Genomic DNA, 22,819 nt, shown 5'->3' on the forward strand with positions numbered 1-22,819 from the left:
CCTTGCCTGTTACAAAAGTCGTTTACAATTGATTCTAGGCTTTGTCATTGTATTAAATAATGCTTTATATGTAACTAGCGCGGCATCAGGTGATCAAAGATCCTCCCAATTTACTATGTTACAAATTACATTGGCATCACATCCATTGTCGTTTAAAAAGTAAATTATAAACTTTAAATGGTTTAGAAGCCATACAATGCAAATTGCCCCTTATTTATCATTGCAGTCCCAGCACGGATACGACCTTAGAGGGCGTTCAGGCATAATCCAACGGACGTAGCGTCATACCACTGTTCGCTCGAACAAGTATTGTGCCATTGGTCCGTACCTGCGGTTCCTCTCGTACTACGCGCAGGAATGCTGTCGCAACAACGTTTTGTCATTAGTAGGGTAAAACTAACCTGTCTCACGACGGTCTAAACCCAGCTCACGTTCCCTTGCATGGGTGAACAATCCAACGCTTGGTGAATTTTGCTTCACAATGATAGGAAGAGCCGACATCGAAGGATCAAAAAGCGACGTCGCTATGAACGCTTGGCCGCCACAAGCCAGTTATCCCTATGGTAACTTTTCTGACACCTCTTGTTAAAAACTCTTTAAACCAAAAGGATCGATTAGGCCGAGCTTTTGCTGTCCCTGTGTGTACTGAACACCGAGATCAAGTCAGCATTTGCCCTTTTGCTCTATGTGTGGTTTCTGTCCGCACTGAGCTGGCCTTGGGACACCTCCGTTATTATTTGAGAGATGTACCGCCCCAGTCAAACTCCCTACCTGGCAATGTCCTTGAATTGGATCATACCTGAGTAATTGGAGTTATACCAAATTTTCAAATCAAAAATACATAAATGCACCGTTTTATTAAAGAATTTGTTTGCGATTATATAACAAACTCGTGATACTTTGATCAAGAAGCTTGCATCAAAACCCAATACCATAAGATATAATAAATATATCCGTATAATGGCTAGGAAATGATACACGTTCCATTTAATCAAGTAAGTAAGGAAACAATAAGAGTAGTGGTATTTCATTGGCGATACCAAACCGAGGTCTAATATCTCCCACTTATTCTACACCTCTTATGTCTCCTTACACTGCCAGATTAGAGTCAAGCTCAAAAGGGTCTTCTTTCCCCGCTAATTATTCCAAGCCCGTTCCCTTGGCTGTGGTTTCGCTAGATAGTAGATAGGGACAGTAGGAATCTCGTTAATCCATTCATGCGCGTCACTAATTAGATGACGAGGCATTTGGCTACCTTAAGAGAGTCATAGTTACTCCCGCCGTTGACCCGCGCTTACTTGAATTTCTTCACTTTGACATTCAGAGCACTGGGCAGAAATCACATTGTGTCAACACCCCGCTAGGGCCATCACAATGCTTTGTTTTAATTAGACAGTCGGATTCCCCAAGTCCGTGCCAGTTCTGAATTGATTGTTAATTGATAATCGTTATAATTAATAAGAACTAATTGGTTTAACCCCAATTAGTATTCTTAAAATTTTAGCAAGAAAGTTCCACAATTGGCTACGTAACTAAACTATCCGGGGAACAAGTAACTAACATAAATGCTAGAAACTCTATTTACCCAGAACGAGCACATAAACCATGTTATTGTTTCCCAATCAAGCCCGACTATCTCAATCTTCAGAGCCAATCCTTATCCCGAAGTTACGGATCTAATTTGCCGACTTCCCTTACCTACATTATTCTATCGACTAGAGACTCTTCACCTTGGAGACCAGCTGCGGATATTGGTACGGCCTGTTGAGAAGTTTGCGTGTCCCCACCATAAATTTTCAAGGTCCGAGGAGAAAATATCGACACAACAGTATATGTCATGCTCTTCTAGCCCATCTACCATATCTCTCTGCGAAAGACTTCCATGGTAGTACGGCTATAAAACAGAAAAGAAAACTCTTCCGATATCTCTCGACGGCTTCTTTATGGTCGTTCCTGTTGCCAGGATGAGCACGAGGCCCATATTTAATAACAAACGGATACTCAACAGGTTACGGAATTGGAACCGTATTCCCTTTCGTTCAAAATTATTCAAGTATATTAATTTAGCTAGATTTTATATAATATATATATTTGTTTGGCATTTGTATTTTACTTGAAAATTTTCGGCTTTCGCCTTGAACTTAGGACCGACTAACTCGTGATCAACCACTGTTCACACGAAACCCTTCTCCACTTCAGTCCTCCAAGGTCTCATTCGATTATTTGCTACTACCACCAAGATCTGTACCAATGGCAGCTCCATGCAGGCTTACGCCAAACACTTCTACGCATACCATTGTACCTTCCTACTCACTAAAGTTTCAAAATTTATATTACAAGTAATATAAATCATCTACTTTAGCGGTAATGTATAGGTATACAACTTAAGCGCCATCCATTTTAAGGGCTAGTTGCTTCGGCAGGTGAGTTGTTACACACTCCTTAGCGGATTTCGACTTCCATGATCACCGTCCTGCTGTTTTAAGCAACCAACGCCTTTCATGGTATCTGCATGAGTTGTTAATTTGGGCACCGTAACATTACGTTTGGTTCATCCCACAGCGCCAGTTCTGCTTACCAAAAGTGGCCCACTGGGCACATTATATCATAACCTTGAACTTCATATCAAGAAAGTTAAGGTTCTTACCCATTTAAAGTTTGAGAATAGGTTAAGATCGTTTCGACCCTAAGGCCTCTAATCATTCGCTTTACCAGATAAGATTATTTTATATAATATTAAAATGCACCAGCTATCCTGAGGGAAACTTCGGAAGGAACCAGCTACTAGATGGTTCGATTGGTCTTTCGCCCCTATACTCAATTCTGACAATCGATTTGCACGTCAGAACTGTTTCGGTCTTCCATCAGGGTTTCCCCTGACTTCAACCTGATCAAGTATAGTTCACCATCTTTCGGGTCACAGCATATATGCTCAAGGTACGTTCCAGTTAGAGGCATAAATAATATAAATATCATTATACATAACTATATAGAACGCCCCGGGATTGTGTTAATTAGCTATAAATAGTTAAAAAACTAATCCCATTATTAGTCAAGTTAATTACGCTATTAGGTTTATATCCCAATAACTTGCACATATGTTAGACTCCTTGGTCCGTGTTTCAAGACGGGTCCCGAAGGTATCCTGAATCTTTCGCATTGTTAATCCTACAAGTGCATATAATAAACACAAAAATCAATGATAATTATGCCATTATATAATTCCGAAAAATTAACGCACTGTATTCATATAAATCTATCAGCACTTTATCAAATTAATAACATTTATTCTGTGTTAAAATGCAAGCAAATTAATTTGAATAAACTATAAGTTATATTTTATGATAAATTTGGTATGCTAATAGATTACAATGTCCTTATATGGAAAAAATGCACACTATTATCATAATATTGTTTAAATATTACAATTCTAATGATGAATTTTCCATAACGGATATTCAGGTTCATCGGGCTTAACCTCTAAGCAGTTTCACGTACTGTTTAACTCTCTATTCAGAGTTCTTTTCAACTTTCCCTCACGGTACTTGTTTACTATCGGTCTCATGGTTATATTTAGTTTTAGATGGAGTTTACCACCCACTTAGTGCTGCACTATCAAGCAACACGACTCTTTGGAAACATCATCTAGTAATCATTAACGTTATACGGGCCTGGCACCCTCTATGGGTAAATGGCCTCATTTAAGAAGGACTTAAATCGTTAATTTCTCATACTAGAATATTGACGCTCCATACACTGCATCTCACATTTGCCATATAGACAAAGTGACTTAGTGCTGAACTGATTTCTTTTCGCTCGCCGCTACTAAGAAAATCCTTGTTAGTTTCTTTTCCTCCCCTAATTAATATGCTTAAATTCAGGGGGTAGTCCCATATGAGTTGAGGTTGTGTATAACTTTTATATGCAATTAATTCTTTATATATAATGATAAAACATTTTATTAAATTCGTTATATTAATAATATCTGTATATAAATGGCATTTGTTTGATTTAACGAATCAACGAAGAACAATAATATTGTCAACGGTTTTCTATTTTCTAATCATTAATAAGAGACAATTCTAGATAAATTTTTATGCTAGACATTTCTCAGTATCATTTGATTGAAAAAGAAAATATTTCTCTTCGTTTTTCACATTCAAATTATTTACTAATGTGAGATAATGTTTTTCATATATTTTTTAATATTATGAATAAAATAATTAAATTATTATTATCCAATAATATACCATATGCTTATAAAATTTCATTATAAAATTTGTATAAGCAACTTAATTAGCATAGTCTTACAACCCTCAACCATATGTAGTCCAAGCAGCACTATAAAATTAATTAAAGTACATAACAGCATGGACTGCGATATGCGTTCAAAATGTCGATGTTCATGTGTCCTGCAGTTCACACGATGACGCACAGTTTGCTGCGTTCTTCATCGACCCATGAGCCGAGTGATCCACCGCTTAGAGTTTTATAAATTGGTTTCTTAATTTTGTCAAATATGTTTTTATTGAAAGAAATTAAAAATACACCATTTTACTGGCATATATCAATTCCTTCAATAAATTTATTTTTATACCTAAAACGAATGCTGCGAAATGTCTTAGTTTTATATAACCAATATATATCAAAGTATTTCTTTTTAAATTGCATTTATTGTAAATAAATATATATATATATATATATTAATACTTTTTTAGCGATATAAATTGAAATTTATATAAAACATTAACCTGTATAAAACCAGGTACAACATTGTACATTTTAGGTTGTTGCATTATCCAATGTATGCGCATAACTGAGATGAACAATACATATCGCAACGCGTGTATATTATGGTCCATATACACACAGTATTTTAATTGTGTTTATATACAATAATAATTTAATATTATTATTTTAATAATTCGATTTGCTTGTTCGAATTTTTATTTGTTTGTTTTGGCTGCTTATTATTTCTCTCATATGTATTAAATACAATATATAATTTTAATATTTGCATTATTTCGATTTGCTTGTTCGAAATTTCATTTGATCTATATTAGATCATATACATTTTGGCAATTCATATTTTATTTGTATTACTATAATGTATTTATTATAATATAAACAAATATTTTATTAACGGTAAGGATATACAATAATAATTTAATATTATTATTTTAATAATTCGATTTGCTTGTTCGAATTTTTATTTGTTTGCTTTGGCTGCTTATTATTTCTCTCATATGTATTAAATACAATATATAATTTTAATATTTGCATTATTTCGATTTGCTTGTTCGAAATTTTATTTGATCTATATTAGATCTCATATACATTTTGGCAATTCATATTTTATTTGTATTATTATAATGTATTTATTATAATATAAACAAATATTTTATTAACGGTAAGGATATACAATAATAATTTAATATTATTATTTTAATAATTCGATTTGCTTGTTCGAATTTTTATTTGTTTGCTTTGGCTGCTTATTAATTTCTCTCATATGTATTAAATACAATATATAATTTTAATATTTGCATTATTTCGATTTGCTTGTTCGAAATTTCATTTGATCTATAATAGATCTCATATACATTTTGGCAATTCATATTTTATTTGTAATACTATAATGTATTTATTATAATATAAACAAATATTTTATTAACGGTAAGGATATTAAAACATTAATGATCCTTCCGCAGGTTCACCTACGGAAACCTTGTTACGACTTTTACTTCCTCTAAATAATCAAGTTCGGTCAACTTTTGCGAAACAACCGTAACACGCAAGGCGTCACAGTGATCACGTCCGGAGACCTCACTAAATAATTCAATCGGTAGTAGCGACGGGCGGTGTGTACAAAGGGCAGGGACGTAATCAATGCGAGTTAATGACTCACACTTACTGGGAATTCCAAGTTCATGTGAACAGTTTCAGTTCACAATCCCAAGCATGAAAGTGGTTCAGCGGTTTACCCGGACCTCTCGGTCTAGGAAATACACGTTGATACTTTCATTGTAGCGCGCGTGCAGCCCAGGACATCTAAGGGCATCACAGACCTGTTATTGCTCAATCTCATTATTGCTAGACGCAATTTGTCCATTTAAGAAGCTAGTGTCCTTATAATGGGACAAACCAACAGGTACGGCTCCACTTATATAAACACATTCAAACACAATAAACATTTTACTGCCACCATGAATGAAGGCTATATAAGCTTCAACACCATAATCCTGAAGATATCTATTTAATATATTTGAGTCTCGTTCGTTATCGGAATTAACCAGACAAATCACTCCACGAACTAAGAACGGCCATGCACCACCACCCATAGATTCGAGAAAGAGCTATCAATCTGTCTTACACACTTATGTTCGGACCTGGTAAGTTTTCCCGTGTTGAGTCAAATTAAGCCGCAGGCTCCACTCCTGGTGGTGCCCTTCCGTCAATTCCTTTAAGTTTCAGCTTTGCAACCATACTTCCCCCGGAGCCCAAAAGCTTTGGTTTCCCGGGAAGCGACTGAGAGAGCCATAAAAGTAGCTACACCCAATTGCTAGCTGGCATCGTTTATGGTTAGAACTAGGGCGGTATCTGATCGCCTTCGAACCTCTAACTTTCGTTCTTGATTAATGAAAACATCTTTGGCAAATGCTTTCGCTTAAGTTAGTCTTACGACGGTCCAAGAATTTCACCTCTCGCGTCGTAATACTAATGCCCCCAAACTGCTTCTATTAATCATTACCTCTTGATCTGAAAACCAATGAAAGCAGAACAGAGGTCTTATTTCATTATCCCATGCACAGAATATTCAGGCATTTGAAGCCTGCTTTAAGCACTCTAATTTGTTCAAAGTAATTGTACCGGCCCACAATAACACTCGTTTAAGAGCACTAATGCAGGTTTTTAAATAGGAGGAACATATGAAAAAATACAAGTATCTAAGCACATGTAAGAACTCCACCGGTAATACGCTTACATACATAAAGGTATAGTACTAACCACAATTGTAAGTTGTACTACCCGTATGAAGCACAAGTTCAACTACGAACGTTTTAACCGCAACAACTTTAATATACGCTATTGGAGCTGGAATTACCGCGGCTGCTGGCACCAGACTTGCCCTCCAATTGGTCCTTGTTAAAGGATTTAAAGTGTACTCATTCCAATTACAGGGCCTCGGATATGAGTCCTGTATTGTTATTTTTCGTCACTACCTCCCCGAGCTGGGAGTGGGTAATTTACGCGCCTGCTGCCTTCCTTAGATGTGGTAGCCGTTTCTCAGGCTCCCTCTCCGGAATCGAACCCTGATTCCCCGTTACCCGTTGCAACCATGGTAGTCCTAGATACTACCATCAAAAGTTGATAGGGCAGACATTTGAAAGATCTGTCGTCGGTACAAGACCATACGATCTGCATGTTATCTAGAGTTCAACCAATATAACGATCTTGCGATCGCTTGGTTTTAGCCTAATAAAAGCACATGTTCCATAAGGTTCATGTTTTAATTGCATGTATTAGCTCTAGAATTACCACAGTTATCCAAGTAACTGTTAACGATCTAAGGAACCATAACTGATATAATGAGCCTTTTGCGGTTTCACTTTTAATTCGTGTGTACTTAGACATGCATGGCTTAATCTTTGAGACAAGCATATAACTACTGGCAGGATCAACCAGAATAATGTTTTTATTCATATTTCATTCATATTTTTTGAATAGAAATTAGCAATATATATGTTGTTATAGATTTTATTTCTATCGAATACGGCCATTTTTATATAGCATTCGTATACGTTTGTTTTCCAATTTATACTTGTTTCGCCACTAATAATAACAAGTTTTTATTGATGTCAAAAAGAATCATATTCTTTATAAACACAATATTTATTTTTCATATATTTTCTTTATATATGCACATTTCATTCTAAAATATCATTTTTGTTCGACATACATAATATATTGTATCCACACATGTACAATTTTTGTTTAACCAATATAAGATATTGAGTTAATCATTTGTATTTTGACGATAAATTTAAAATTTATCTATATATATCCATATAAGTCTCTGGTAATATATAAAATAGAACCGAGTGTATATATATAATTATTACTACTATATTTATTTCTTAAATAATATATACTTATATATTATTTATATATATACTCTTTATTATATATTATATAATTTCTTAAATAACTCTCTTAATAGCTATTTTTTATTATCAACAATATAAGTTGATATTAATATTGAAAATGTATTCATAATTACATTTTTATATTTCTTTGGTAGACTTTTATGTACTATTATTATTTAATAATACACATATAATATAAATCATGTTAGCCTACCTCCTAAAATTAACGATAAAATTCGGAAACAATTTGTTATTCTATGTACAATAGAAACTTGGCCTTTGTTTCAACGTTATTATCTTTGGGCTTAAAATATTAACCGCGGAGCCAAGTCTCGTATTCAAATAAATGAATAAAGAAACAAATTTGACGGATAATATCTTCTCTACTGACATATGTCAATAGCAGACGGCCGGCCCATTGACCATCCTATAGTAGTTTTTGGACACGCTGTCTCCCATTCGGGTATATTCAATTTACTTTGCCACTCACCCATATAGTGTTCTCTTATATAATAAGACAACGCACTTTTATATTCATTATATGGATATATTGCCTTCCTCATATTTGCCACACCACCTATAGTAGTTTTTGGACACGCTGTCTCCCATTCGGGTATATTCAATTTACTTTGCCACTCACCCATATAGTGTTCTCTTATATAATAAGAAAACGCACTTTTATTTTCATTATATGGATATATTGCCTTCCTCATATTTGCCACACCACCTATAGTAGTTTTTGGACACGCTGTCTCCCATTCGGGTATATTCAATTTACTTTGCCACTCACCCATATAGTGTTCTCTTATATAATAAGAAAACGCACTTTTATTTTCATTATATGGATATATTGCCTTCCTCATATTTGCCACACCACCTATAGTAGTTTTTGGACACGCTGTCTCCCATTCGGGTATATTCAATTCTCTTTGCCACTCACCCTTATAGTATTCTCTTATTTAATAAGAATACTAAAATACTTCTCATATTATAGATGTAATCTATTAACTTCTCAATATCCATACGGTTTATGTATGGTATTGACAAAATCCTATGCATTTGCATAAGATTTATTTTGCCACAATTTATAGTACTAGTGCCGCCCTCACTAGGTATAAATATCTCATTTCGCTAGTAGTGTATGGGCAAATTCTACTAGCTATTCTCATAAATATGTCACTTATATGCCATATCTATACAATTCATGCACTTTTATATGTATATTTGCTATATTATACATTATTATGCCTTATAGGTATTATACCTATAAGCCACATCCATACGATTGCTTAATATAAATATATGTATAATTTTTTATACATATTTTTTTTTTATTTATGTATGGTTTTTTATTCATATCCATATACTGTATTCACTTTTATATGGATATGATTGGCGTTTTATATAGTATTGACAAAATCATAAGTTTGACCAATACGAGGAGAGGTCCGCCAACGACCACCTCCCTATAGGTGTTTTTGGACACGCTGTCTCCCATTCGACTGCTTACTATACTAGGGGCTACCCGCTCCGTATGATATTCTCTCATATAACAAGAGAATGCAAGAAATATTCGTATTTTATGAATATAATCCATTTATTTTTCAATATCCATACGTTTTACTTAGTTTTTTGTACGGTATTGACAAAATCCTATGCATTTGCATAAGATTTATTTTGCCACAATTTATAGTACTAGTGCCGCCCTCACTAGGTATAAATATCTCATTTCGCTAGTAGTGTATGGGGAAATTCTACTAGCTATTCTCATAAATATGTCACTTATATGCCATATCTATACAATTCATGCACTTTTATATGTATATTTGCTATATTATACATTATTATGCCTTATAGGTATTATACCTATAAGCCACATCCATACGATTGCTTAATATAAATATATGTATAATTTTTTATACATATTTTTTTTTTATTTTTGTATGGTTTTTTATTCATATCCATATACTGTATTCAATTTTATATGGATATGATTGGCGTTTTATATAGTATTGACAAAATCATAAGTTTGACCAATACGAGGAGAGGTCCGCCAACGACCACCTCCCTATAGGTGTTTTTGGACACGCTGTCTCCCATTCGACTGCTTACTATACTAGGGGCTACCCGCTCCGTATGATATTCTCTCATATAACAAGAGAATGCAAGAAATATTCGTATTTTATGAATATAATCCATTTATTTTTCAATATCCATACGTTTTACTTAGTTTTTTGTACGGTATTGACAAAATCCTATGCATTTGCATAAGATTTATTTTGCCACAATTTATAGTACTAGTGCCGCCCTCACTAGGTATAAATATCTCATTTCGCTAGTAGTGTATGGGCAAATTCTACTAGCTATTCTCATAAATATGTCACTTATATGCCATATCTATACAATTCATGCACTTTTATATGTATATTTGCTATATTATACATTATTATGCCTTATAGGTATTATACCTATAAGCCACATCCATACGATTGCTTAATATAAATATATGTATAATTTTTTATACATATTTTTTTTTTATTTATGTATGGTTTTTTATTCATATCCATATACTGTATTCACTTTTATATGGATATGATTGGCGTTTTATATAGTATTGACAAAATCATAAGTTTGACCAATACGAGGAGAGGTCCGCCAACGACCACCTCCCTATAGGTGTTTTTGGACACGCTGTCTCCCATTCGACTGCTTACTATACTAGGGGCTACCCGCTCCGTATGATATTCTCTCATATAACAAGAGAATGCAAGAAATATTCGTATTTTATGAATATAATCCATTTATTTTTCAATATCCATACGTTTTACTTAGTTTTTTGTACGGTATTGACAAAATCCTATGCATTTGCATAAGATTTATTTTGCCACAATTTATAGTACTAGTGCCGCCCTCACTAGGTATAAATATCTCATTTCGCTAGTAGTGTATGGGCAAATTCTACTAGCTATTCTCATAAATATGTCACTTATATGCCATATCTATACAATTCATGCACTTTTATATGTATATTTGCTATATTATACATTATTATGCCTTATAGGTATTATACCTATAAGCCACATCCATACGATTGCTTAATATAAATATATGTATAATTTTTTATACATATTTTTTTTTATTTATGTATGGTTTTTTATTCATATCCATATACTGTATTCACTTTTATATGGATATGATTGGCGTTTTATATAGTATTGACAAAATCATAAGTTTGACCAATACGAGGAGAGGTCCGCCAACGACCACCTCCCTATAGGTGTTTTTGGACACGCTGTCTCCCATTCGACTGCTTACTATACTAGGGGCTGCCCGCTCCGTATGATATTCTCTCGTATAACAAGAGAATGCAAGAAATATTCGTATTTTATGAATATAATCCATTTATTTTTCAATATCCATACGTTTTACTTAGTTTTTTGTACGGTATTGACAAAATCCTATGCATTTGCATAAGATTTATTTTGCCACAATTTATAGTACTAGTGCCGCCCTCACTAGGTATAAATATCTCATTTCGCTAGTAGTGTATGGGCAAATTCTACTAGCTATTCTCATAAATGCCTTCTTTATGCCATATCTATACAATTTATGCACTTTTATATGTATATTTGCTAATATTATACATTATTATGCCTTATAGGTATTATACCTATAAGCCATATACATACGATTTCATTTTTTTATTTATATATGGTTTTGTATTTATAACCATATACCGTATTTACTTTTATAAGGATATGATTGGCGTTTTATATAGTATTGACAAAATTATAAGTTTGACAAACACTTTTTTAAGTCTTTTAGTTAAAATTGTCATTTTTAATTGACTATCTAAACACTAGATATATTTGCACATGGAGCAAAGAGTATAAAAATTGGTCGCGTCACTAATAATATCGCGATACATTTTTACTACCATCAAAATACCACATACGTTTATATGTCCTCTTTATTTAATTTGGTTTCTAAACCTCAGGAATAGTTTTAATTATATGTGCGCTCTAAGTTGAATGAATTTCTTGAATCTCTTTACTTGAATTTCTAAGACTTAAAAATATTTATAAATAGATGTCCTATTGCATAATATTTTTTTATCGCTTCACTTATAAAATAACGATCCTGCCTTTCTACCTTTGAATAAACATTCATATAAACATGGAGAAAAAAACGTTCGCGTCACTAACAGTATGTGACGATAAAATTTTGCTAACATTAAAAGGAACATATTTTTATATGTCAACTCTTAGTTGAATTGGTCTATTGCTTAAGATTCTAGACCTTAGGAATATTTTTATATTATATGTTTGCCAATCTTCGCGTCACTAAAAAGATGACGATTCATATTGTTATTATTAGATGGTCGAGTTGTACTTATATTGATATGTTAATCAAATTGGTCTCTTACTTGAAAATCTAGACCTTAGGAATATTTTTATATTATATGTTTGCCAATCTTCGCGTCACTAATAAGATGACGATTCATATTATTATTAGATGGTCGAGTTGTACTTATATTGATATGTTAATCAAATTGGTCTCTTACTTGAAAATCTAGACCTTAGGAATATTTTTATATTATATGTTTGCCAATCTTCGCGTCACTAATAAGATGACGATTCATATTATTATTAGATGGTCGAGTTGTACTTATATTGATATGTTAATCAAATTGGTCTCTTACTTGAAAATCTAGACCTTAGGAATATTTTTATATTATATGTTTGCCAATCTTCGCGTCACTAATAAGATGACGATTCATATTGTTATTATTAGATGGTCGAGTTGTACTTATATTGATATGTTAATCAAATTGGTCTCTTACTTGAAAATCTAGACCTTAGGAATATTTTTATATTATATGTTTGCCAATCTTCGCGTCACTAATAAGATGACGATTCATATTGTTATTATTAGATGGTCGAGTTGTACTTATATTGATATGTTAATCAAATTGGTCTCTTACTTGAAAATCTAGACCTTAGGAATATTTTTATATTATATGTTTGCCAATCTTCGCGTCACTAATAAGATGACGATTCATATTGTTATTATTAGATGGTCGAGTTGTACTTATATTGATATGTTAATCAAATTGGTCTCTTACTTGAAAATCTAGACCTTAGGAATGTAATATATAAAGGATTAAAAATTCGCCACAAAGCCAAGCAAACAATCAATGCATACAAATAGATTGTTGGTTGAACTTTATATAAGAAGTTCAACACAACAAATAAATTATGCAATTTTATTATCGAATCATCAAGCAAAGGATAAGCTTCAGTGGATCGCAGTATGGCAGCTGCTCAACCACTTACAACACCTTGCCTGTTACAAAAGTCGTTTACAATTGATTCTAGGCTTTGTCATTGTATTAAATAATGCTTTTATATGTAACTAGCGCGGCATCAGGTGATCAAAGATCCTCCCAATTTACTATGTTACAAATTACATTGGCATCACATCCATTGTCGTTTAAAAAGTAAATTATAAACTTTAAATGGTTTAGAAGCCATACAATGCAAATTGCCCCTTATTTATCATTGCAGTCCAGCACGGATACGACCTTAGAGGCGTTCAGGCATAATCCAACGGACGTAGCGTCATACCACTGTTCGCTCGAACAAGTATTGTGCCATTGGTCCGTACCTGCGGTTCCTCTCGTACTACGCAGGAATGCTGTCGCAACAACGTTTTGTCATTAGTAGGGTAAAACTAACCTGTCTCACGACGGTCTAAACCCAGCTCACGTTCCCTTGCATGGGTGAACAATCCAACGCTTGGTGAATTTTGCTTCACAATGATAGGAAGAGCCGACATCGAAGGATCAAAAAGCGACGTCGCTATGAACGCTTGGCCGCCACAAGCCAGTTATCCCTATGGTAACTTTTCTGACACCTCTTGTTAAAAACTCTTTAAACCAAAAGGATCGATAGGCCGAGCTTTTGCTGTCCCTGTGTGTACTGAACACCGAGATCAAGTCAGCATTTGCCCTTTTGCTCTATGTGTGGTTTCTGTCCGCACTGAGCTGGCCTTGGGACACCTCCGTTATTATTTGAGAGATGTACCGCCCCAGTCAAACTCCCTACCTGGCAATGTCCTTGAATTGGATCATACCTGAGTAATTGGAGTTATACCAAATTTTCAAATCAAAAATACATAAATGCACCGTTTTATTAAAGAATTTGTTTGCGATTATATAACAAACTCGTGATACTTTGATCAAGAAGCTTGCATCAAAACCCAATACCATAAGATATAATAAATATATCCGTATAATGGCTAGGAAATGATACACGTTCCATTTAATCAAGTAAGTAAGGAAACAATAAGAGTAGTGGTATTTCATTGGCGATACCAAACCGAGGTCTAATATCTCCCACTTATTCTACACCTCTTATGTCTCCTTACACTGCCAGATTAGAGTCAAGCTCAAAAGGGTCTTCTTTCCCCGCTAATTATTCCAAGCCCGTTCCCTTGGCTGTGGTTTCGCTAGATAGTAGATAGGGACAGTAGGAATCTCGTTAATCCATTCATGCGCGTCACTAATTAGATGACGAGGCATTTGGCTACCTTAAGAGAGTCATAGTTACTCCCGCCGTTGACCCGCGCTTACTTGAATTTCTTCACTTTGACATTCAGAGCACTGGGCAGAAATCACATTGTGTCAACACCCGCTAGGGCCATCACAATGCTTTGTTTTAATTAGACAGTCGGATTCCCCAAGTCCGTGCCAGTTCTGAATTGATTGTTAATTGATAATCGTTATAATTAATAAGAACTAATTGGTTTAACCCAATTAGTATTCTTAAAAATTTTAGCAAGAAAGTTCCACAATTGGCTACGTAACTAAACTATCCGGGGAACAAGTAACTAACATAAATGCTAGAAACTCTATTTACCCAGAACGAGCACATAAACCATGTTATTGTTTCCCAATCAAGCCCGACTATCTCAATCTTCAGAGCCAATCCTTATCCCGAAGTTACGGATCTAATTTGCCGACTTCCCTTACCTACATTATTCTATCGACTAGAGACTCTTCACCTTGGAGACCAGCTGCGGATATTGGTACGGCCTGTTGAGAAGTTTGCGTGTCCCCACCATAAATTTTCAAGGTCCGAGGAGAAAATATCGACACAACAGTATATGTCATGCTCTTCTAGCCCATCTACCATATCTCTCTGCGAAAGACTTCCATGGTAGTACGGCTATAAAACAGAAAAGAAAACTCTTCCGATATCTCTCGACGGCTTCTTTATGGTCGTTCCTGTTGCCAGGATGAGCACGAGGCCCATATTTAATAACAAACGGATACTCAACAGGTTACGGAATTGGAACCGTATTCCCTTTCGTTCAAAATTATTCAAGTATATTAATTTAGCTAGATTTTATATAATATATATATTTGTTTGGCATTTGTATTTTACTTGAAAATTTTCGGCTTTCGCCTTGAACTTAGGACCGACTAACTCGTGATCAACCACTGTTCACACGAAACCCTTCTCCACTTCAGTCCTCCAAGGTCTCATTCGATTATTTGCTACTACCACCAAGATCTGTACCAATGGCAGCTCCATGCAGGCTTACGCCAAACACTTCTACGCATACCATTGTACCTTCCTACTCACTAAAGTTTCAAAATTTATATTACAAGTAATATAAATCATCTACTTTAGCGGTAATGTATAGGTATACAACTTAAGCGCCATCCATTTTAAGGGCTAGTTGCTTCGGCAGGTGAGTTGTTACACACTCCTTAGCGGATTTCGACTTCCATGATCACCGTCCTGCTGTTTTAAGCAACCAACGCCTTTCATGGTATCTGCATGAGTTGTTAATTTGGGCACCGTAACATTACGTTTGGTTCATCCCACAGCGCCAGTTCTGCTTACCAAAAGTGGCCCACTGGGCACATTATATCATAACCTTGAACTTCATATCAAGAAAGTTAAGGTTCTTACCCATTTAAAGTTTGAGAATAGGTTAAGATCGTTTCGACCCTAAGGCCTCTAATCATTCGCTTTACCAGATAAGATTATTTTATATAATATTAAAATGCACCAGCTATCCTGAGGGAAACTTCGGAAGGAACCAGCTACTAGATGGTTCGATTGGTCTTTCGCCCCTATACTCAATTCTGACAATCGATTTGCACGTCAGAACTGTTTCGGTCTTCCATCAGGGTTTCCCCTGACTTCAACCTGATCAAGTATAGTTCACCATCTTTCGGGTCACAGCATATATGCTCAAGGTACGTTCCAGTTAGAGGCATAAATAATATAAATATCATTATACATAACTATATAGAACGCCCCGGGATTGTGTTAATTAGCTATAAATAGTTAAAAAACTAATCCCATTATTAGTCAAGTTAATTACGCTATTAGGTTTATATCCCAATAACTTGCACATATGTTAGACTCCTTGGTCCGTGTTTCAAGACGGGTCCCGAAGGTATCCTGAATCTTTCGCATTGTTAATCCTACAAGTGCATATAATAAACACAAAAATCAATGATAATTATGCCATTATATAATTCCGAAAAATTAACGCACTGTATTCATATAAATCTATCAGCACTTTATCAAATTAATAACATTTATTCTGTGTTAAAATGCAAGCAAATTAATTTGAATAAACTATAAGTTATATTTTATGATAAATTTGGTATGCTAATAGATTACAATGTCCTTATATGGAAAAAATGCACACTATTATCATAATATTGTTTAAATATTACAATTCTAATGATGAATTTTCCATAACGGATATTCAGGTTCATCGGGCTTAACCTCTAAGCAGTTTCACGTACTGTTTAACTCTCTATTCAGAGTTCTTTTCAACTTTCCCTCACGGTACTTGTTTACTATCGGTCTCATGGTTATATTTAGTTTTAGATGGAGTTTACCACCCACTTAGTGCTGCACTATCAAGCAACACGACTCTTTGGAAACATCATCTAGTAATCATTAACGTTATACGGGCCTGGCACCCTCTATGGGTAAATGGCCTCATTTAAGAAGGACTTAAATCGTTAATTTCTCATACTAGAATATTGACGCTCCATACACTGCATCTCACATTTGCCATATAGACAAAGTGACTTAGTGCTGAACTGATTTCTTTTCGCTCGCCGCTACTAAGAAAATCCTTGTTAGTTTCTTTTCCTCCCCTAATTAATATGCTTAAATTCAGGGGGTAGTCCCATATGAGTTGAGGTTGTGTATAACTTTTATATGCAATTAATTCTTTATATATAATGATAAAACATTTTATTAAATTCGTTATATTAATAATATCTGTATATAAATGGCATTTGTTTGATTTAACGAATCAACGAAGAACAATAATATTGTCAACGGTTTTCTATTTTCTAATCATTAATAAGAGACAATTCTAGATAAATTTTTATGCTAGACATTTCTCAGTATCATTTGATTGAAAAAGAAAATATTTCTCTTCGTTTTTCACATTCAAATTATTTACTAATGTGAGATAATGTTTTTCATATATTTTTTAATATTATGAATAAAATAATTAAATTATTATTATCCAATAATATACCATATGCTTATAAAATTTCATTATAAAATTTGTATAAGCAACTTAATTAGCATAGTCTTACAACCCTCAACCATATGTAGTCCAAGCAGCACTATAAAATTAATTAAAGTACATAACAGCATGGACTGCGATATGCGTTCAAAATGTCGATGTTCATGTGTCCTGCAGTTCACACGATGACGCACAGTTTGCTGCGTTCTTCATCGACCCATGAGCCGAGTGATCCACCGCTTAGAGTTTTATAAATTGGTTTCTTAATTTTGTCAAATATGTTTTTATTGAAAGAAATTAAAAATACACCATTTTACTGGCATATATCAATTCCTTCAATAAATTTATTTTTATACCTAAAACGAATGCTGCGAAATGTCTTAGTTTTATATAACCAATATATATCAAAGTATTTCTTTTTAAATTGCATTTATTGTAAATAAATATATATATATATATATTAATACTTTTTTAGCGATATAAATTGAAATTTATATAAAACATTAACCTGTATAAAACCAGGTACAACATTGTACATTTTAGGTTGTTGCATTATCCAATGTATGCGCATAACTGAGATGAACAATACATATCGCAACGCGTGTATATTATGGTCCATATACACACAGTATTTTAATTGTGTTTATATACAATAATAATTTAATATTATTATTTTAATAATTCGATTTGCTTGTTCGAATTTTTATTTGTTTGCTTTGGCTGCTTATTATTTCTCTCATATGTATTAAATACAATATATAATTTTAATATTTGCATTATTTCGATTTGCTTGTTCGAAATTTTATTTGATCTATATTAGATCTCATATACATTTTGGCAATTCATATTTTATTTGTATTATTATAATGTATTTATTATAATATAAACAAATATTTTATTAACGGTAAGGATATACAATAATAATTTAATATTATTATTTTAATAATTCGATTTGCTTGTTCGAATTTTTATTTGTTTGCTTTGGCTGCTTATTAATTTCTCTCATATGTATTAAATACAATATATAATTTTAATATTTGCATTATTTCGATTTGCTTGTTCGAAATTTCATTTGATCTATAATAGATCTCATATACATTTTGGCAATTCATATTTTATTTGTAATACTATAATGTATTTATTATAATATAAACAAATATTTTATTAACGGTAAGGATATTAAAACATTAATGATCCTTCCGCAGGTTCACCTACGGAAACCTTGTTACGACTTTTACTTCCTCTAAATAATCAAGTTCGGTAAACTTTTGCGAAACAACCGTAACACGCAAGGCGTCACAGTGATCACGTCCGGAGACCTCACTAAATAATTCAATCGGTAGTAGCGACGGGCGGTGTGTACAAAGGGCAGGGACGTAATCAATGCGAGTTAATGACTCACACTTACTGGGAATTCCAAGTTCATGTGAACAGTTTCAGTTCACAATCCCAAGCATGAAAGTGGTTCAGCGGTTTACCCGGACCTCTCGGTCTAGGAAATACACGTTGATACTTTCATTGTAGCGCGCGTGCAGCCCAGGACATCTAAGGGCATCACAGACCTGTTATTGCTCAATCTCATTATTGCTAGACGCAATTTGTCCATTTAAGAAGCTAGTGTCCTTATAATGGGACAAACCAACAGGTACGGCTCCACTTATATAAACACATTCAAACACAATAAACATTTTACTGCCACCATGAATGAAGGCTATATAAGCTTCAACACCATAATCCTGAAGATATCTATTTAATATATTTGAGTCTCGTTCGTTATCGGAATTAACCAGACAAATCACTCCACGAACTAAGAACGGCCATGCACCACCACCCATAGATTCGAGAAAGAGCTATCAATCTGTCTTACACACTTATGTTCGGACCTGGTAAGTTTTCCCGTGTTGAGTCAAATTAAGCCGCAGGCTCCACTCCTGGTGGTGCCCTTCCGTCAATTCCTTTAAGTTTCAGCTTTGCAACCATACTTCCCCCGGAGCCCAAAAGCTTTGGTTTCCCGGGAAGCGACTGAGAGAGCCATAAAAGTAGCTACACCCAATTGCTAGCTGGCATCGTTTATGGTTAGAACTAGGGCGGTATCTGATCGCCTTCGAACCTCTAACTTTCGTTCTTGATTAATGAAAACATCTTTGGCAAATGCTTTCGCTTAAGTTAGTCTTACGACGGTCCAAGAATTTCACCTCTCGCGTCGTAATACTAATGCCCCCAAACTGCTTCTATTAATCATTACCTCTTGATCTGAAAACCAATGAAAGCAGAACAGAGGTCTTATTTCATTATCCCATGCACAGAATATTCAGGCATTTGAAGCCTGCTTTAAGCACTCTAATTTGTTCAAAGTAATTGTACCGGCCCACAATAACACTCGTTTAAGAGCACTAATGCAGGTTTTTAAATAGGAGGAACATATGAAAAAATACAAGTATCTAAGCACATGTAAGAACTCCACCGGTAATACGCTTACATACATAAAGGTATAGTACTAACCACAATTGTAAGTTGTACTACCCGTATGAAGCACAAGTTCAACTACGAACGTTTTAACCGCAACAACTTTAATATACGCTATTGGAGCTGGAATTACCGCGGCTGCTGGCACCAGACTTGCCCTCCAATTGGTCCTTGTTAAAGGATTTAAAGTGTACTCATTCCAATTACAGGGCCTCGGATATGAGTCCTGTATTGTTATTTTTCGTCACTACCTCCCCGAGCTGGGAGTGGGTAATTTACGCGCCTGCTGCCTTCCTTAGATGTGGTAGCCGTTTCTCAGGCTCCCTCTCCGGAATCGAACCCTGATTCCCCGTTACCCGTTGCAACCATGGTAGTCCTAGATACTACCATCAAAAGTTGATAGGGCAGACATTTGAAAGATCTGTCGTCGGTACAAGACCATACGATCTGCATGTTATCTAGAGTTCAACCAATATAACGATCTTGCGATCGCTTGGTTTTAGCCTAATAAAAGCACATGTTCCATAAGGTTCATGTTTTAATTGCATGTATTAGCTCTAGAATTACCACAGTTATCCAAGTAACTGTTAACGATCTAAGGAACCATAACTGATATAATGAGCCTTTTGCGGTTTCACTTTTAATTCGTGTGTACTTAGACATGCATGGCTTAATCTTTGAGACAAGCATATAACTACTGGCAGGATCAACCAGAATAATGTTTTTATTCATATTTCATTCATATTTTTTGAATAGAAATTAGCAATATATATGTTGTTATAGATTTTATTTCTATCGAATACGGCCATTTTTATATAGCATTCGTATACGTTTGTTTTCCAATTTATACTTGTTTCGCCACTAATAATAACAAGTTTTTATTGATGTCAAAAAGAATCATATTCTTTATAAACACAATATTTATTTTTCATATATTTTCTTTATATATGCACATTTCATTCTAAAATATCATTTTTGTTCGACATACATAATATATTGTATCCACACATGTACAATTTTTGTTTAACCAATATAAGATATTGAGTTAATCATTTGTATTTTGACGATAAATTTAAAATTTATCTATATATATCCATATAAGTCTCTGGTAATATATAAAATAGAACCGAGTGTATATATATAATTATTACTACTATATTTATTTCTTAAATAATATATACTTATATATTATTTATATATATACTCTTTATTATATATTATATAATTTCTTAAATAACTCTCTTAATAGCTATTTTTTATTATCAACAATATAAGTTGATATTAATATTGAAAATGTATTCATAATTACATTTTTATATTTCTTTGGTAGACTTTTATGTACTATTATTATTTAATAATACACATATAATATAAATCATGTTAGCCTACCTCCTAAAATTAACGATAAAATTCGGAAACAATTTGTTATTCTATGTACAATAGAAACTTGGCCTTTGTTTCAACGTTATTATCTTTGGGCTTAAAATATTAACCGCGGAGCCAAGTCTCGTATTCAAATAAATGAATAAAGAAACAAATTTGACGGATAATATCTTCTCTACTGACATATGTCAATAGCAGACGGCCGGCCCATTGACCATCCTATAGTAGTTTTTGGACACGCTGTCTCCCATTCGGGTATATTCAATTTACTTTGCCACTCACCCATATAGTGTTCTCTTATATAATAAGACAACGCACTTTTATATTCATTATATGGATATATTGCCTTCCTCATATTTGCCACACCACCTATAGTAGTTTTTGGACACGCTGTCTCCCATTCGGGTATATTCAATTTACTTTGCCACTCACCCATATAGTGTTCTCTTATATAATAAGAAAACGCACTTTTATTTTCATTATATGGATATATTGCCTTCCTCATATTTGCCACACCACCTATAGTAGTTTTTGGACACGCTGTCTCCCATTCGGGTATATTCAATTTACTTTGCCACTCACCCATATAGTGTTCTCTTATATAATAAGAAAACGCACTTTTATTTTCATTATATGGATATATTGCCTTCCTCATATTTGCCACACCACCTATAGTAGTTTTTGGACACGCTGTCTCCCATTCGGGTATATTCAATTCTCTTTGCCACTCACCCTTATAGTATTCTCTTATTTAATAAGAATACTAAAATACTTCTCATATTATAGATGTAATCTATTAACTTCTCAATATCCATACGGTTTATGTATGGTATTGACAAAATCCTATGCATTTGCATAAGATTTATTTTGCCACAATTTATAGTACTAGTGCCGCCCTCACTAGGTATAAATATCTCATTTCGCTAGTAGTGTATGGGCAAATTCTACTAGCTATTCTCATAAATATGTCACTTATATGCCATATCTATACAATTCATGCACTTTTATATGTATATTTGCTATATTATACATTATTATGCCTTATAGGTATTATACCTATAAGCCACATCCATACGATTGCTTAATATAAATATATGTATAATTTTTTATACATATTTTTTTTTTATTTATGTATGGTTTTTTATTCATATCCATATACTGTATTCACTTTTATATGGATATGATTGGCGTTTTATATAGTATTGACAAAATCATAAGTTTGACCAATACGAGGAGAGGTCCGCCAA

At 33.8% G+C, this 22,819-nt stretch overlaps 6 non-coding genes across 6 annotated transcripts; all 6 read right to left on the reverse strand.

Moving 5' to 3' along the window:
* Positions 1-3,908, reverse strand: LOC127011961 (large subunit ribosomal RNA; the record flags this gene model as incomplete). Its single annotated transcript, XR_007765420.1, has 1 exon — positions 1-3,908. It is a non-coding gene; the product is annotated as a large subunit ribosomal RNA (ribosomal RNA).
* A 402-nt stretch (positions 3,909-4,310) lies between these two features.
* On the reverse strand, positions 4,311-4,489 carry LOC122817947 (5.8S ribosomal RNA). Its single transcript, XR_006367487.1, has one exon. It is a non-coding gene; the product is annotated as a 5.8S ribosomal RNA (ribosomal RNA).
* Positions 4,490-5,694: 1,205 nt separating this feature from the next.
* On the reverse strand, positions 5,695-7,689 carry LOC127011870 (small subunit ribosomal RNA). The gene has a single exon (XR_007765328.1). It is a non-coding gene; the product is annotated as a small subunit ribosomal RNA (ribosomal RNA).
* A 5,730-nt stretch (positions 7,690-13,419) lies between these two features.
* On the reverse strand, positions 13,420-17,390 carry LOC127011936 (large subunit ribosomal RNA). Its single transcript, XR_007765395.1, has one exon. It is a non-coding gene; the product is annotated as a large subunit ribosomal RNA (ribosomal RNA).
* A 402-nt stretch (positions 17,391-17,792) lies between these two features.
* On the reverse strand, positions 17,793-17,971 carry LOC127011949 (5.8S ribosomal RNA). The gene has a single exon (XR_007765408.1). It is a non-coding gene; the product is annotated as a 5.8S ribosomal RNA (ribosomal RNA).
* A 940-nt stretch (positions 17,972-18,911) lies between these two features.
* LOC127011919 (small subunit ribosomal RNA) lies at positions 18,912-20,906 on the reverse strand. Its single transcript, XR_007765378.1, has one exon. It is a non-coding gene; the product is annotated as a small subunit ribosomal RNA (ribosomal RNA).
* Positions 20,907-22,819: the final 1,913 nt, after the last annotated feature.

Source organism: Drosophila biarmipes, unplaced genomic scaffold, assembly GCF_025231255.1.
Source record: "Drosophila biarmipes strain raj3 unplaced genomic scaffold, RU_DBia_V1.1 ptg000016l, whole genome shotgun sequence".
NCBI lineage: Eukaryota > Metazoa > Arthropoda > Insecta > Diptera > Drosophilidae > Drosophila > Drosophila biarmipes.